Source organism: Rhododendron vialii, chromosome 12a, assembly GCF_030253575.1.
Source record: "Rhododendron vialii isolate Sample 1 chromosome 12a, ASM3025357v1".
NCBI lineage: Eukaryota > Viridiplantae > Streptophyta > Magnoliopsida > Ericales > Ericaceae > Rhododendron > Rhododendron vialii.
The window spans coordinates 33,300,895-33,318,880 of NC_080568.1; the positions used below are offsets into that span (position 1 = coordinate 33,300,895).

Here is a 17,986-nt window from a genome sequence, read left to right on the forward strand (position 1 = left end):
TTAGATGAACAAAAAATATCAATTAAAAAACATGACAAAATTGGAAAGCATGCAAGTTTCGAGAAAAGTAGGTTTCGATTGAAGTAGATGAACAAAACATGATCAAATAAAAAATATGACAAAAATCAGAAAATATGACAAGTTTTGAGAAGTGTAGGTTTCAATCGAGGTAGATGAACAAATTATTATCAATTCACAAACATGACAAAAATCGAAAAATTTATGAATCACCATGAAACAAAAATGATCATGAATATGTATAGTAAAATTGTGCCCATGAAACTATAATACACTAAACAAAAATAATGACAAAATTCGGAGAACTCGAAACACGCATTCCGAAATAATGACAAAATTATTTCCTCACGTTTACGCAAAAAAAAAAAAAAAACTATTTCCTCACAAACAAAATCAGCATGAAGAAACACCTGGCCGAAACCCACGGCTAAATGATTCCGCGGATGGAGAGTCACATGATCAGGAGCACTGGATCGCTCTAGTGGCGTGGGTCATCCACGGCCTGTTAGAGAACCAGGGGCAGAGGCGGAGGCCAGATGAGATGTTGGCTTTGGCCGATCAAAATCAAGTGGAGCGGGTTACACAAATTAAGGACTGATTGTTTTGTTTTCTAGGGATTTGTAATTCAACTGGGAGATTGTGGGAATAGGGGGAAAAGTGGGAGAATGTTGGGAAAGTCAGGGGTTATGGGGTTGACCGAAAAAAAGGAAACAGAGTCTCTTTCAAAAGGGATTAGGCTGATTACTAATGGTGCCTGCACTATTCCGTAGTCAAAACCCAGTATTCCTCTCTCTCTCTCTCTCTCCTATGGCCACCATAGTAACGTGAAGTGGGAGAAGGAAAGGAGAGTTGGGTTTGTATCAGGTAGAATAGAATGAGGAGGAATTTCATGGTGGTTGTCGCTGATGAAATTGAATGGAGCACGTTGTGTTAGGTGAATGGGATGGGGGAGGAAAGAAAGAGAAGATATGTGGGATTAGAGAGAGAGAGATTTGCATAATCCCTATAATTGTGGGATTAAAAATCTGGTATATCCCATAAAAATATATATTAATATATTAATGTATAAATTGGGGTATAATAGGGCAACTTGACAATTTGAGAATGGAAACATAAGTATTCAAACCCGTCAGGATGGACACCTAAATAAGTTCTCCAAACAGGATGTCTATTTAATTTCTTCTACTTTTCCTTATTCTAATGCAGTAATAGCTAACAATGGCCAATGGGCCACTATATATAATTTCACCCTACTGGAAGGCAAAAGAGCTCGTACTACGTCTAGCACAGTGACAAGAAATACGAATTATAAGCTAATTGTGACTTGTGAGTGTGGGGTCTTATTGGGGTGGGATCTACTCAAACTTGTCGAGAGTTCTGCCACCAGCTTTTTAAGCAATTTTTTTTTGGCTTTTTTTTTTTTTTTTGTGTTATTAAGATTTTCTTATATAGAACATATTCATTCATCTCTCAGGAAAAGGAAGATGGAGGACGTTGAGAATGTGCATCATTCAATAAGCCAAAACATAAGCAGGAGCGTCCGCATGGGCAATTGGAGTACTATGGAAGAAGATCATAGCCAAAACCAAAAGAGTAGTCATGCGGAGGAAGACGAAGAAGCTCTCAAATGGGCTGCTTTAGAGAAGTTGCCAACGTATGCTAGGTTACGAACAAGCATCATAAAATCTTTCGTGGAGAGCACGGTGGTACACAAGGAGGTTGATGTGCGGAAACTTGATTTGAATGATCAAACACAACTCATCGATAGTCTCTTTAGGGTTCCTGAGGAAGATAACGAGAAATTCTTGAAAAAGCTCAGAAACCGAACTGAGAAGTAGGTTAATTAATTTTCCTATATATTGATGGTGCCTTTCTAGACACTTACGTAGGTCTGAGTTTAACATTTGACCGCAAGTGATTTTATTTTAACATATTTCTTGAATAATTTTGCAAAATTATGTGGTAGAATGATCGATGTGTGCATAGAAAATAAAAGTATAAATTAATGTAACATGCATGCATATATATAAAAACAACCGTGGTATATGATAGTAGTAATTAAAATTGAGGGAAAGTCTACAATACACACCCCTTAAAAGGATGTACCAGATACACCTATTTTGTGGTTCATTCATAATATTTTAGAGTGTTTCGTAACTTTTGTTCTAGAATTCATAACTTTTCAGCAATACGATTCGTAACGTTTTCATTATGATTCATAAATTTTGGTATATCTCGTAACCTTTATATGATTCGTAACTTTTTAGCAATACGATTCGTAACTTTTCTCTATAATTCATAACATTTTGAGAGGTGCATATGATACACACTCAAATAAAGGGTGTATATTGTAGTCTTTCCCTAAAATTGAAGTCCTAAGGATCGACTATATATGTTTTAGTTAAGTGTCCTTTTAGACGAGAGACACTTAACTTATTCACGGAGGAGCAGCGAATAAGTTGTTCGCGGAGGCGGCAAATCTCACATGTCCGTTTCGGCAATCAACTGTCTGAATTTTTTTTTAAAAAACTCCTGAAAAAGTTTTTTTAAAATCCGGACCGTCCAAAACACTTTTGAACACTCGCCATTCACCTCTGTAAAACTTTTTTACGTACGGAAACCTCTGTAAAAAAGGTTTTTCTCCCTTTTAGACATGTTAAATTGTTCTTATGGAGTATTACTTTTAACTGTCGGGTATTCGATATAGGTACCTGATCGAACTTTTGGAAGGTGTCGTGTCATTAATCATTTTTTTCCTTCTTCTTCTTCTTCTTTGTCATTTCAGGGTTGGGATTATCCTTCCAACGGTGGAAGTTAGGTTTGAGAATTTAACCATAGAAGCGGATTGCTACATTGGGGACAGAGCACTTCCCACTCTTCCAAACACAGCCTTAAATATTGCCGAGTCAGCATTGAATTTGGTTGGTATCCGATTGGCCGAAAGAACAAAGCTCACAATTTTGAGAGATGCCTCCGGTATTATAAAACCATCAAGGTAAACTTCATTGAGTTTTTTTTTTTTTTTTGTCACACTAAGCACTTACGCTTCTGGCAAGAATCGAAGTCTTATCTTCTACATTTGAAAGAGTTGAGGAAGTACCTTGCATTGGGCTAGAAGCCCTATTGGCAAACTTCATTTGTCTCAAGAGATAATAATACATCGACTAGTGTTTACCTTCAAAGCATTCTTAAATATTGTTTCTAAAATCTTCAAGGAATTGCCACCAAAAAAAAATAAAAAAATCCGTTCGCGTGCAAAGCATTCTTAAAATATATTGGTTCTAAAATCCTTGTTTATGCATGGTTAGGGCTAATATATTTTGAGGATATAATTACCTAAATCTTTTATAGGATGACACTTTTACTGGGCCCACCATCCTCTGGGAAGACAACCTTCTTGTTGGCGCTTGCTGGAAAGTTGGACCCCACCTTGAAGGTAAGGTTTACAAGAATCCCTCCTCCATGACCCATGATTAAGGATAACATTTTATGTTTGGATATTGCAAAAACAGATTGAGGAAAATTGATACTAGTATATGTTTGAATACATTTTCTCATTCCTTTACAAAACCCATCAATAATTTGCAGTTTTTTATTATTGTTTTAAGTACGTAATATTGTGGAGCAAGTAAGAGGAGAAGTAACTTATAACGGACACAGGCTCAACGAGTTCGTACCACAAAAAACATCAGCATATATAAGCCAAAATGATGTTCATGTGGGAGAAATGACTGAAAGAAACCTTAAATTTCTCCGCAAGGTGCCAAGGGGTTGGGTTCCGATATGTTACTAAATCCAATCAAATTTTACCAAATTTCACACGTTGGTTGTGTGTTTATATATGTATATTTTGGGTCCGATTTTCATGTTAATGACTAAATTGTACTAGAACTGTTGACTGAGCTTGCACGAAGGGAGAGAGAGGCTGGGATTTTTCCTGAGGCCGAGGTTGACCTTTTCATGAAGGTAGTTGTCACACACATAAATAGTTTGGGTGAATATTGGTCGTTTTTTAAAATATAATCATTGTCTCTTTTGTTTTATACATTAGGCAACTGCATTGGAAGGTGTAAAGAGCAACCTAATTATCGACTACACCCTCAGGGTAACACTAATGAGCTCGACTCGATCGTATTAACTCAACAATTTGCTAAACTAGAGTTAATTTAATTTGTGAGTCTCTATTGTTTATACTTATACAGATGTTAGGACTGGATGTGTGTCGTGACACGATTGTTGGAGATGAGATGCAACGAGGAATATCAGGAGGACAAAAAAAGCGAGTAACGACAGGTTGACCCCCTTTTTGATTTGAAAAAGAGTATAAGTTGCTAAAAGTCAAACAATCATCCAATCAAATTCCATGCATAGAAACCCCAATAAAAGATTCTTGAAATTCATAATAATGTAACTACCAACTTGATACAGGGGAGATGATTGTTGGATCCACCAAAACTCTATTTATGGATGAGATATCAACAGGCCTTGATAGCTCCACAACATTTCAAATAGTGAAGTGCTTGCAGCAGATTGCACACCTCACCGAAGCTACCATCCTGATGTCCCTACTCCAGCCCGCTCCTGAGACGTTCGATCTATTCGATGACATCATTCTCTTATCAGAGGGCCAGATTGTTTATCAGGGCCCTCGAGAACACATACTTGAGTTCTTCTGGAGTTGTGGATTCAATTGCCCACAGAGGAAAGGAACCGCTGATTTCTTGCAAGAGGTATAATCACACGTAATGGGACTATTGCAATATGGTGCGTCAAGAGGCCCAAACATGAAAATACAGTCAAGGCCCAATTCAGGCCCAGACACGTTTGACATTTCTGGAAGTCAGCCTTCTTTTAGTAAAGAATTGGTTTCATCTTCAATGATTTTTTTTTCAACATCTAGACATTTTTTTTTCTTTTTCCTTTATTTTGATCGAGTACGTCTAGAATAGGAATTTAATTTGGAAGAAATCTCACAAAAAACAAAAACAAAAAGTCACAATTTTGACCTTTCAGTGTTTTTTCCCCAAAATTTAGTTCATATTGTTGAATGCTCCATTCCGCCAAGGTTTTTATTTTTTAAGTAGTACTTATTTTTTGCTTCACGAGACAGGTCATTCTCTCACAATACACCACCTTTAATTCAAAAATAAATATTGTTTCACTTAGAAGAACAGGGCATAATTCTCCGGCCTCTCTTGTTCAGACGAGTTGAAAAAAAGAGCAAGTAAACAAACAAGGACTTAAGCCAAGGCTATATTCTAATTTCTCACAGGTTACCTCAAGAAAGGACCAAGAGCAATACTGGGCCAACGGAACCAAACCATACAGAGACATATCGGTCACCGAGTTCGCGAACAGATTCAACCTATTCCACATGGGCCTCCGGCTCAAGAATGAGCTCTCAGGCCCTTACGACAAAGCCCAAAGCCACCCAGCTGCTCTAGTCTACGAAAAATATTCAGTCCCCAAGTGGGAACTTCTCAAGGCCTCATTTGACAAAGAATGGTTGCTGATCAAGAGAAACTCCTTTGTGTACGTTTTCAAGACCGCGCAGATCATCATTATGGCGATCATCGCGTCGACGGTTTTCCTGAGGACCAGAATGCACGCTAGGAATGAAGAGGATGGGGCTACATATGTTGGTGCACTTTTGTTCGCATTGATCAACAACATGTTCAATGGTTATGCTGAACTATCACTCACCGTGCAAAGGCTTCCAGTGTTTTATAAGCACAGGGACCTGCTGTTTTACCCAACTTGGGCTTTCACCCTCCCTACTTTCCTGCTCAGAATACCGATATCGGTGCTCGAGTCCATTGCTTGGACTGCCATGACGTATTACACAGTTGGATTTGCACCTGAAGCTAGTAGGTAACCGTGATTTGACCATTTCATACTTGCCTTTGGTCTGGTCTAAGAAGCATCATCCCGGACAAAGATACGCGCGAATGGATATAAGTCACGGTAATTTCCAAAAAAATCGGGAGATGGATACAGTGAGGAAATGGTGAACAAAATATTTCTGTTGCATAAATGTATTAACATGGATATTGTATTAACAAAAGAAACTCATTCTGCCAAAAAAAGACCAACAGCAAGGCACAAGACAAAAAGGTCGTGTCCCTGGTGTGTCTACTTTAAGAACACATGAGTGTCCAAGACTTGTCTGAAGGGGGGGAAAAACTAGCAAAAAATTAAATAGACGTGCCACTTGGTGTGTACCATACATTTAGACTACAAATTTCATTTCAATTGACTATGTACCAATGCACGAGGATCTCCAGATTCTCCACTAAGCATTCATAGCAGAATGGCTAACGCTTGGGACTCATAATAAGAGACAATTCATACGTGTGCCAGTGTGACGACATGCATATGGCAATTGGCAACTAGTTAGTTGTGTCAGTTCTTCATAGCATGTGGGGTGGCCACACAAGAATCAATTTTGCACATGTACTTTCCGGGCATTTTGTTTGGTATGAGGGATTTATAATTTTGCATTCTCTGTTTTGCTTCCTTACAGGTTCTTCAAGCAATTGTTGGTAGTGTTTCTGCTCCAACAAATGGCTGCTGGGTTGTTCAGGCTTATTGCTGGAGTCAGTAGGACCATGATCATAGCCAACACCGGTGGATCTCTAGCTCTCCTCATTGTCTTCATGCTTGGTGGTTTCATCCTTCAAAAAGGCTAGTACTGCAACTCCAAAAATTGAAAAATCTCCGAGTAAAACAAAGATAAAAGCACAAAGAAGAAATGTGTTTGTGGTTACAAAGAACTAAGAATATGTACATTACCACGAGACTTGCATGATTCCATCCTCTTTTTCCCTTCTCTGAAATTTGTTCAATTCTAGACGGTTCAAATTAAACGAATGAAGAGTCGCTTCCTATGTGTCAGGTCAAATCCCGAAGTGGTGGGAGTGGGGTTACTGGGTGTCGCCTCTGACCTACGGTTTCAATGCTTTGGCTGTAAATGAGATGTTTGCTCCAAGGTGGATGAACAAATTGGTAAGTTCTTTGTACTTAGCTACCACGCTTTGATTTTCACGTGTTCTTTCCAACTACCAAGTCAATCACTTCAAATTCTCATTCTTAAGAAAGATTGGCGAAAGTTATAAAATGGAGTAGTAAATTTGTTTTCGTTATGCTGTTATAGGCTACAGATAATGTTACTAGATTGAGCGTTGAAGTGCTAAAGAACTTTGATGTGTTCACTGAAAAAAACTGGCTTTGGATTGGGGCAGGAGCTCTTTTGGGTTTTGCAGTTCTGTTCAACATTCTCTTCACCCCTGCTCTCATGTACTTAAACCGTAAGTTAAAATTATATTCGAAAAGAACAAGAGATTTTGTCTCTTCATTGGAGTGGTGACTGATACTATAGTCTTGTCCATTAAAAATAGCTCTTGGAAAGCCACAAGCTATAATCTCCAAAGAAACAGCAAGGGAGATGGAAGCTGACACAAAAGAAACTAAGGAAGCACCGAGACTTAGAACAACCAGATTGAAGATAGGTTTGCTTCCCCAATCTTTAACAGCTGCTGACGGGAACAATTCAAGTAAGAATAATCCATCTGATATGAATAGTTAATATAGCAATTCCAGAGTCACTTACATTGTAAAAAATTCAGGAGAAATGGGAATCCAACGAATGAGCAGCCAAGCCAGTGTCAATGGCAGAAATGAAGATTCAAATCTTGAGGTTGCGCGTGGAGTCACTCCAAAGAGAGGAATGATTCTTCCTTTCACTCCTCTCTCCTTGTCTTTCGATTGCATGAATTATTATGTGGATATGCCCCCAGTAAGTCACCCTTCTCCTTTTTCAATCCCATTTCAGATCAAATGCTATTCATTTTGGCATATTAGCAATTTAGCACTACTAAGATAATTACTTGTAAACGAAGTCTTAGAAACTCAAGAACTAGCAAATTACGTGGATTGCAACAGGACATGAAGGAACAAGGAGTAATGGAGGACAAGCTCCAACTACTTCAGGAAGTAACCGGTGCATTTAGGCCTGGTGTTCTGACCGCACTGATGGGAGTCAGTGGGGCTGGAAAAACAACACTAATGGATGTGCTAGCAGGCAGGAAAACAGGTGGTTACGTTGAAGGTGATGTTAGGATTTCGGGATTCCCCAAGAAACAAGAAACCTTTGCCAGAATTTCTGGATACTGCGAGCAAAATGACATCCACTCACCTCAAGTCACCGTTCATGAATCATTGATTTACTCGGCTTTCCTTCGACTGCCAAAGGAAGTCAATAAGGACGAAAAAATGGTAACTTCCATTCATAAATCACTTGAAGAGCAAATCCAACGGTTCTAGCTGAAATGCCATTGCCAATTTTGGCAAACAACAGTACCAAAAATGTTCTTTACTTGTCTATAGTACTCCCATGGTTTACATACCATGTTGGAAAAACTAATTCCTATTGCATCTTTGACCATCTGTGATCTTGATATGGCAAGTATTCAGCAAATCCAAGTTTTGGCCAGGGTTTTGCCACATCATTAGAGGAGTGCAATTTTGTTCACGTTCCTTAAAAGAGGATGAACATTACCCTCCTTCCTATTGGTTGAAATGATGTGGATCCCACCACAAAGTGCTGTCATGTTCACCATGCAATACACTTTTTGGTAAGCATGACATTACTTTGTGATGAGATCCATATTATTTCAACCAATAAGAAGGATGGTAATGTTCACCCTCTTAAGTGGAGGGTGAACAAAACTCAACTCCTCTAATATGATATGATAATGGAAGGTGTAGCACTAAAAATAGCCTTTTTCTTTTGTTTCGTTTCCCAGGTTTTTGTGGATGAAGTGATGGATCTAGTTGAACTAGACAATCTCAAGGATGCTATTGTTGGGCTTCCAGGAATAACGGGTTTGTCAACAGAACAGAGAAAGAGATTGACCATAGCAGTGGAGCTAGTTGCCAATCCATCAATCATATTCATGGATGAACCAACTTCAGGTCTTGATGCAAGAGCAGCAGCAATTGTTATGAGAACTGTGAGAAACACAGTGGATACAGGGAGAACAGTGATTTGCACAATTCATCAGCCTAGCATAGATATCTTTGAAGCATTTGATGAGGTGTCTGTCTATCTCTCTCTCTCTATAAACGAATATCCGTGTATATACAAATCTGGTTACATCAAACAATCTTGTGCATCAGCTGCTACTGATGAAAAGGGGAGGACAAGTAGTATACTCAGGACCACTGGGATTCAATTCTCACAAGCTTATTGAGCATTTTGAGGTATTTTACATTCGTGAAAAATCTACTCCATTCTTGGGGAGAGACAACTAGAAATGATTCAACAATTACTTCTTGTTCTAGGCAATTCCTGGAGTTCCCAAAATTAAAGAAAGATACAATCCAGCGACATGGATGCTTGAAGTGAGCTCAGTTGCAGCAGAAGTCCGGCTTGGGATAGATATTTCTGAACACTACAAATCATCAGCCTTGTATCAGTAAGTAACTAAGTGAAAAGTACATTACAATTTATTCCGTTCTCCATGCATAAGTACGGATTTCACTCCATCAGGTATTGCCAAATCTCTGGCAGCTCTCTTCTGCTATTAATTGCTTACTATGGGCGACCTACGGTTTCTTGACAAGTCCAACACATCTTGCTATCTGAAAAACTGAACCTGAGAAATATATCTATACACCTATATATACAAATGTATTCCACATTTGTGCATATACAAGAAAAATGAACTTGTAAACATTTGTTAGAATACATATACACTAGATTAAGCATTTTTTTTCTTACGCAAGGCCGAGAAGAATTTGAAAGCATACCAGAAAATCGGCTTGAAGCTTTTTCAAAAAAATGTTTGATATTACTTCTTTAGTTGTTAGAAAGACTCTTGCATCTGCTTGTTTTCCTGTACTGATAACGAACTATAATACCTAACTACAAACTAAAAAGGAAGATAAAATTTGAGGTAGCTCTTTAAGCATTCAAGAGAATGGTATAGAGCTAATTATCATAAAGGAAACAAAAGTAGAATGTATTGACAAATTTGTTTTTCTTGTGCTTATGAGAGTACAAGCTCTATATATGTAAATAGAAAAATATACATGAACATATGTTTTTCAGACTTATGTTATCAGTGGCAAGACAGGCTGGATCTGTTGAGACCACAAGTGGCTTGAAGTAAGGAATTAATATACAGAAGAGAGCAGCCGAAGTTTTGGCACGACCTGATTGGGTGAAAATCATGGTATACATATGAATAAGCGTTGAATTCAACAAAACCAGTTAAACTATACAATGTGCTTTTTGGATTTTAGATTCTATAGATTCAAACTAATACATGTCCACGAGCAGAAGAAACAAGGCTCTATTGCAGGAGTTGAGTGCACCTCCAGCGGGGGCCAAAGACCTCTATTTCCCAACACAATTTTCTCAACCGACATGGGGGCAATTCAAATCCTGCCTATGGAAGCATTGGTGGACTTATTGGAGAAGTCCTGACTACAACCTTGTGAGGTTCTTCTTCACCTTAGCAGCTGCCCTTATGATTGGAACAATCTTTTGGCAGGTTGGGACTAAAAGGTTTGTGTCTACTTTCAACAAAATTTGAAATATATAACAGAGTCATTTGGTGATAGGAGAAAACTTCCATTTTTATATTTTAATTGGACCAGGGGCAACACAAGTGATCTGACAAGGGTCATCGGGGCAATGTTTTCTTCTGTCATTTTCATTGGAGTAAATAATTGCAACACAGTACAACCTCTGGTAGCGGTTGAAAGAACAGTATTCTATCGAGAAAGAGCTGCCGGAATGTACTCTGCATTACCTTATGCATTGGCACAGGTGAGGGTAATGTTTGACACAGTCAGCATATACAAGACACAAAATATTGGTATTAAACTGTGAAATCAACCAACTGATAGAGAATTCAGTTTTGTGAAGCTTCCATTCAATCTGTCAACCCCAAAACTCAATTCTTTCCTAAATGAGGTTCTCATTTCATCTCAGATAAAAATTCACGTTACTCATGGATTTGTTGTGAACTGACATACAGGTGATTTTGGAAGTACCATATGTGCTAGTTCAAGCCTCCTATTATGCTCTTATAGTGTATGCCATGGTGGGCTTCGAATGGACAGCGCATAAATTCTTCTGGTTCTTCTTCATCACATATATCTCCTTTGTCTACTTCACGTACTATGATGACCGTTTCCCTCACCCCAAACCACCAAGTAGCAGCCATTTTTGCCGCTGCTTTCTTTTCACTCTTCAGTCTTTTCTCGGGTTTCTTCATTCCCAGACCGGTAATTTCAATTTCCCCTTAGACTATTACTTTACATAGACACATTTTGACACCATTTCCCCCACTTTTAATTGATTTTTTTAGAGCCTCCCAAAGTGGTGGATATGGTATTACTGGATCTGCCCAGTTGCGTGGACAGTTTACGGGTTCATTGTGTCACAGTACGGTGATATTGTGGACACCATTAAAGTGCCCGGGGTGTTGCCTGATCCAACTGTAAAATGGTACTTGGAGCATCATTTCGGCTATGAAACAAACTTCATCGGACCAGTTGCTGGGGTATTGGTTAGTTTCACAGTCTTCTTTGCCTTCATGTACGCTTACTGCATCAAAACTTTGAACTTCCAAAGGCGGTAGCAGAGATTGTGGCGTCAAATAGTCCATTTATCGCATATAGTAGGATGAAAACATGTTCGTAAATGTACTTTTACCAGCGAGTAGATGTAAGGGATGTACTGAAAGTTTATAGTGGATCATGTAAACATTTAGAACACTGAAGTGAAATAAAAAGCAATATTGCTTTCCTAATAGAAGATTGAAAGATGTAGCATCTCAGCCAATTCAAGCTGCATCATCAAAAGCCTTTTGTTTCTTCTTATTATGTAGTTGGTTAGTACTTATTTGGGTCTATATATTTTCACAAATGAAATATTTTGAGTTCTTCCAAATTTTCATTCACATTATACCGCAATAAAGATTACAGTATAGAAATCAAACTAAACTCAAAATGCCTTAAGACTTAAGAGAAACCCCTACTCCCATCAGACCACCTGAACTATTTCAAAAGTCTACACAACATGCAGAAGCAACGAAAAAATCAACGTACCGTAAACCAAGTTTCAACCATTTAATAAACTGATTTTGATAGGTTCTGAGGAGAAGGAACTGATATGTCTGTAAACGACAACAGACAACATCGCACTCACACTAGAACACAAATTTACGTGGTTTGGCATAAACCTGAAGTCATCGGGTGAAGAACAACAAAGAAGCTTCCCAATGCAATAGGAGAATACAATGAGCAGCTTAGGAATATATCTGCAACTCTCACATCAAAAGGTCTAGCGGAAAAAAAAACTCAATTCGACCAAGAAAAACCTCACTATTTTCTTGTAGTGGGCCGGACAGCAGGTTTCATGACTCGGACCGACTGTGTAAGGACCCAACAGCCAAGCCCTAACGGCTTGACGGGCGGTTCGGTCTGTGGCATTGAGGGCGGGTCAAGGTTGGTTCGACAGATGGGTAAGACAGGGCGGAGCCACATCGGTGCCGAGTACATGCCATCCTGCAGTCGTCATGCTTACCCTCAAGAGCCGGTTATTGGTGATGTCATGGAATGCATAAGCATAAAGGTCGTACTGGTACATGATAAACCCTTACTATATACGCCGTTACTATCTTCACAAAGTTTTGTTCACTTTCTCCCTTGGGTTGAGAGTTGAGATTGGCTTAGGTATCGGAGTGCCTTTCGGCTGCGTACGGCCAGTTCGGCAATAATTGGTGGCTCATTTTGCAGGCTAAGGAATGTCTGCAAGAGAGAGGAGTGCAAGCAGATCCAACCCTTTGTAGAGTTTTACGAGCAGAACCGGATCACAGCCCACATTGCCCATTAATTGCTAGTCGAAAAACAGTCCATTGAACCACAATATCCATCAATAATGCAAGAAATAGTACCGGTAAAGCAAACAAAGTGAATTGAAGATACTGATGAATTTGCGCATAAAATCGATAAACTAGGTAACTAAAATATATTCAGCAGAAATTAAAATAAAAAAAAACGAACTACAATTGACTAGGCTATATTGTTCCGGAACCGAAATCATAGAAAGATCACCCAACAACGAAATTGAAGAGATAATTGCATACTCACCTCTTGATCAGTGCGGCGGTAGCTTCAATCCATTCCACATTTGCAGTAGCGAAAACCGCTTCGATATAATTCATGTATCTAAAGTTCGTAGGCAATTTTTTTTTTTTTTTTTTTCTGAAAGCGTCAAGCCCGAAAGATTGCACTAAACTACCTATTATGGGACTCCGGACACTCTCAGCAAAGCAAATCAACGCTATGTGCCAATATAAAAATTCCGTCCGACATAAGACAGGGAGGTCTCAAATGAAATCCCACAGCAAACCAATAAACAATCTATTGGAAGGTGGAAACCAGTGTAATTGGGGGAATCTAAGAGCATCTCCAGCCTTCATCCATATTTTTTCTCAAATTTGAGTCAAATTTTGGGTAAAAACCCATTTTGGGTAGACACATCTCCAACCATCAAACCCAAATTTTACACATCTCCCTTTTTCTCTCTCTCTAACTAGCCGTTGGAGAAATGAGTCAAAGCAAAAGTTGTCTCAAATTTGGGCAAAAAAATGGGTAAAACCCAAAATGGGGAAAGGTTTGGGTCAAAGATTGGAAAGAGATTTTTGTGATTTTTACCCTATTTTTAAATTTGAGTTTTAAAATGGGTCAAGGTTGGAGATGCTCTAAAGCCTTGTTGATGTTCGGCTAAAAAATCCATTCTCGATTATTTTTTGTGAAAAAATTTCGTATTTGTTAGCTTTTTTTTAGATTATTGCTTCAGAAATATAAAAAACAAAAAATTATAATCGAAATTCAATTTTTTTGAATAAAGACAAAATAAGCTAATTTTTTTCGTCTTTATTTTTAAAAAATAGATTTTAATCGTAATTTTTTACTTTTTAGATTTATTTCGTCATGATGAAGCAATAATTTACAAAAAAAAAAATTGACGGAAAAATAACAAATGCAAAAAATAATTGAGAATGGAATTTGTAGCCGAACAAGACCTAAGGCTCCGTTTGGAACTTAAGAATAGAAAAAAATTAAAGTAAAAATTTACTATACATTAAAACTTGATGTTGGAAGTTAAATGTGCAAAACTAGAAACCAAGTAACAATAATATATCATTCATTCACATTCTAGTTTCTAACAAATTCTATCACTTTCTGTTTTTCCTTTCCCTATTAGTTTGGTAATCATTTTACTTTTCACATCGGTGGGTTATGAGAAACTGTAGTGGGATATAAACAAAGGCCAACCAGCTACTATTAACTCGAAGTTGATTTTTTGAGCTCACGCGACTAGGCTAAGAGTTAAACAGGTTAGTTGAAACGAATCGTTACACAAACGGACCTCACAGAGGGTGTAGGACTAGTGGTTTTGTTTATCTTTTCACAAATTTTATTGATTGGGCCGACGTGTAAATATGTGTTGTGTTTGGTTCTAGGCCTACTTTTTCCTAAGGCAAGCTATTGCCGTGTTATCAACATCTGATACTACCATGTGAGAATGAGGCCAATTGAAATAAAGGCAGGAACAGACTAGATGTTAAAATTATGCGTATGGATTTAGGAAACACTCTCTCTAACTCTAAACGTTATTCTAACGAGTTGTTTTGCCAAAAATATTATGTAGGGTACGTACGAGCTAGCATTATTGGCACAGATATTATTGTGAAACGATATTGTTTCTGAAAAAATCCGAACTATAGACAAACATTCGTCCAAAGACAAAACATAACTCTTGAGAAAACGAGAGACAAAACTCTCACAGATCAAACGACAAGTCGTTGATCTGAAGAGATAGAAGAAAAACAAAACAAAGAGAAAAGTATCGAGACCCTTCCCTTCAATAGCCGTTTAAAGGTGTGAAACCCTAGGGGGAGAGGGGAAGGAAGAAGAAAGATATAGGTGGCGGCTAGAGTTTTAAGAAAGAAGAAAGATATAGGTGGCGGCTAGAGTTTTAAGAGAGAGAGAGAGAGAGAGAGAGAGAGAGAGATTAGTAGTATCAAAGAGCAAATTAAAAGTTACAAATCAAACTCTATAGTCTAGTATTGGCAGTGCAATATATAGAAATGTTTAAGCTAGTAGTTACGGTGAACCTACAAGCCTTTTTGTGGATTGTATTTGTACAAATTCTGAGGCGAAAAAGTGAAATAGAGTGACAGAGTTCCACTACTTCTATACCCATCCAGCTAAAAGGATTTTTTGAAGGTTTTATCTTTATTAAAAAAAAAATCACGTATGTTAGTTTTGCTTTAATTTTTTCTGGGTTATTGATTCGTTTTGATAAGAGAAATCGGAAAAGTAAACTTTTTTTACTTTTATTCTACTATTTTAAAAAATAACCATTTTTCAGCTAAAAAGTTTTTTAAAAAAAAAGAGAGGTTTTTTTGGCTTAAAAGTGGAGATTTACCAAAATATTTGGGTAAAAGAAATTTTTTTTTTTTTACTTTTCTGATTCGTCTCATCGAGAAGAATCAATAATTTACAAAAGTTTGGCACAAAACTAACACGAAAAAAATTTAAATAAGAACAAAATGTGCTTAACTTAGCGTAACTATACAGGTCAACTGAAAGTAGAGATAGGCCCAATGTCACGACCCAACCCGAAATTATGACCGGCCAGTGAAAAGAAATCACTGAAGGCCATCTTTACATCTTAGTTGTAAATTTTTTTTCTAAAATATCAATAGTTTCTTTATTATGAAAACAAATGCAGAAGTGTTTATTCGATTGAAAACAACTTTAATATTTACAGAGTTGTCTAGTGCAAAACATACTCCCTCCGTCTTAAATTGGATGTCAATTTTTGATATCTGTGTCAATTTCAATTCCTTATATTTTTCAAAATTGATCTCAAAAAATATGCAATATAGATCTTGTTTGATAGTTCTCGATTAGTTTTATTATACAAAGTTTTCAAATTCATGAAAAACATTATAAATTGAAAGATATAAGCGATAAAAAATGACACAAGTTTCAAAAATTGTCATCCTTTTTGCAACGGAGGGAGTAAGTATTAGCCCATAGGCCTTACATTACAATCTTTTACTCACCTGTAGGCTTACATTACAACTTGTGGCCGGACACTACTATAGGCTGCACCAATTACAAACAATTTTACAAGGGTTTTACAACTTCTGCAATCCATTGAAATATCAAAATCGAAAACAGCAACATCAACAGCAGGAAGGACTAGAGAGACTAGTCAATTACTCCCTCCGTCCATTTTTAAGTGTCCTGCTTCGTAATTCCAACTTATTAAAAAGGCATCATCATTACGCCTTTCACATCAACTTTTTCCTCCACTTTCCCTACTTACCCATCATCATTACACTTTTACTCACTAACTTTTTAAAATAAAATCTACTTTTAGGGACAAAATAGACAATACACCAACTTTTACCCCCCTAACTTTACAAAATGGACACTTATTAAGGGACAACCCAAAATGGAATACTGGACACAAAAAAAAGGGACGGAGGGAGTATCTATCTATATCCTAAAACCCAAAATTCTGTGGGACCCGAGACTAAATATGTGAACCCAGTGTGGTGGAAAGAGGCTTGGAACACCGTCACGTGGTGGCCCAAGAGCACTGAATAATCTCTCATATTGAAGGCTTTTAAAGCCATAGACAGTGCCATGTGAACAGTACCCTGGCTATGACCTATCCATATAGATTTAGGAAACACTCTTCTCCAACTCTAAACATTACTCTAACCATTTTTCCAAACTAGGAGGGTTAGACCCCGCTACTATAATTAGGAAACTTTGTTTTCATCAAGAATGAATGTTATAGCCAAGCTAGCTATAGGGAATTAACCTATTAATTCAAGAGCTAGCAAGCATTACTTTTCCTTCTTCTAAAGTAGTACTCCTAGCTAGCAATGGGCCACTACATATAATTTCAACCCTCTGGAAGGCAAAACTCAAAAGAGCACTACGTCAAGCACAGTGACAAGACATACGAACTATAAGCTAACTGTGAGAACCCATCATGGTAGAGTCCCACGTCGGTGGGTTATGGTTTATGAGAAACTGTAGTGGAATATAAACGAAGACCGATCAGCTACTATTAATTTGAGGTTAATTTTTTGAGTCACGTGGCTTGGCTAAGAGTTAAGCAGATTAGCTGAAGCGAATCGTTACATAAATGGACCTCACAGCGGGTGTAGGACTAGTGGTTTTGCTCATTTTTTCACAAATTTTATTGATTGGGGCCGATGTGTAGACATGTGTTGTGTTTGGTTCTAGGCCTACTTTTTCCTAAGCCAAGCTATTGCCGTGTAGTAGTACTATCAACATCTGATACTACCATGTGAGAATGGGGCGTGCCCATTGAAATGAAGGCAGGAACAGACTAGATGTTAAGATTATATAGATTTAGGAAACACACTCTCTAACTCTAAACATTACTCTAACCACGAGTTCTTCCGCCAAAAATATCATGTAGGGTACGAGCATTATTGGCACAGATATTATTGTGAAGCAATATTGTCTCTAAATTGAAAGAACCCAAACTATAGACAAACATTCGTTCAAAGACGAAACAAAACTCTTGAGAAAACGAGAGACAAAACTCTCACAGATCAAACGACAAGTCATTGATCTGAAGAGATGCAAAAAAAACAAAACAAAGAGAAAAGTATCGAGACCCTTCCCTTCGACAGCCGTTTAAGGGTGTGAAACCCTAGGGGGAGAAGGGAAGGAAGAAGAAAGATATAGGTGGCAGCTAGAGTTTTAAGAGAGAGAGAGAGAGAGAGAGAGAGAGAGAGAGGTTAGTAGTATCAAAGAGCAAATTAAAAGTTACAAATCAAACTCTATAGTCTAGTATTGGCAGTGCAATATGTAGAAATGTTTAAGCTAG

The 17,986-nt window shown here is 37.7% G+C and overlaps 1 protein-coding gene and 1 pseudogene across 3 annotated transcripts in view; one reads left to right on the plus strand and one right to left on the minus strand.

Moving 5' to 3' along the window:
* The window catches only part of LOC131309874 (protein SAWADEE HOMEODOMAIN HOMOLOG 1), a 40,842-nt gene that overhangs the window by 7,273 nt on the left and 15,583 nt on the right, over positions 1-17,986 (minus strand). The window lies entirely within an intron of this gene.
* Positions 1,302-12,920, plus strand: LOC131309876 (ABC transporter G family member 29-like; annotated as a pseudogene).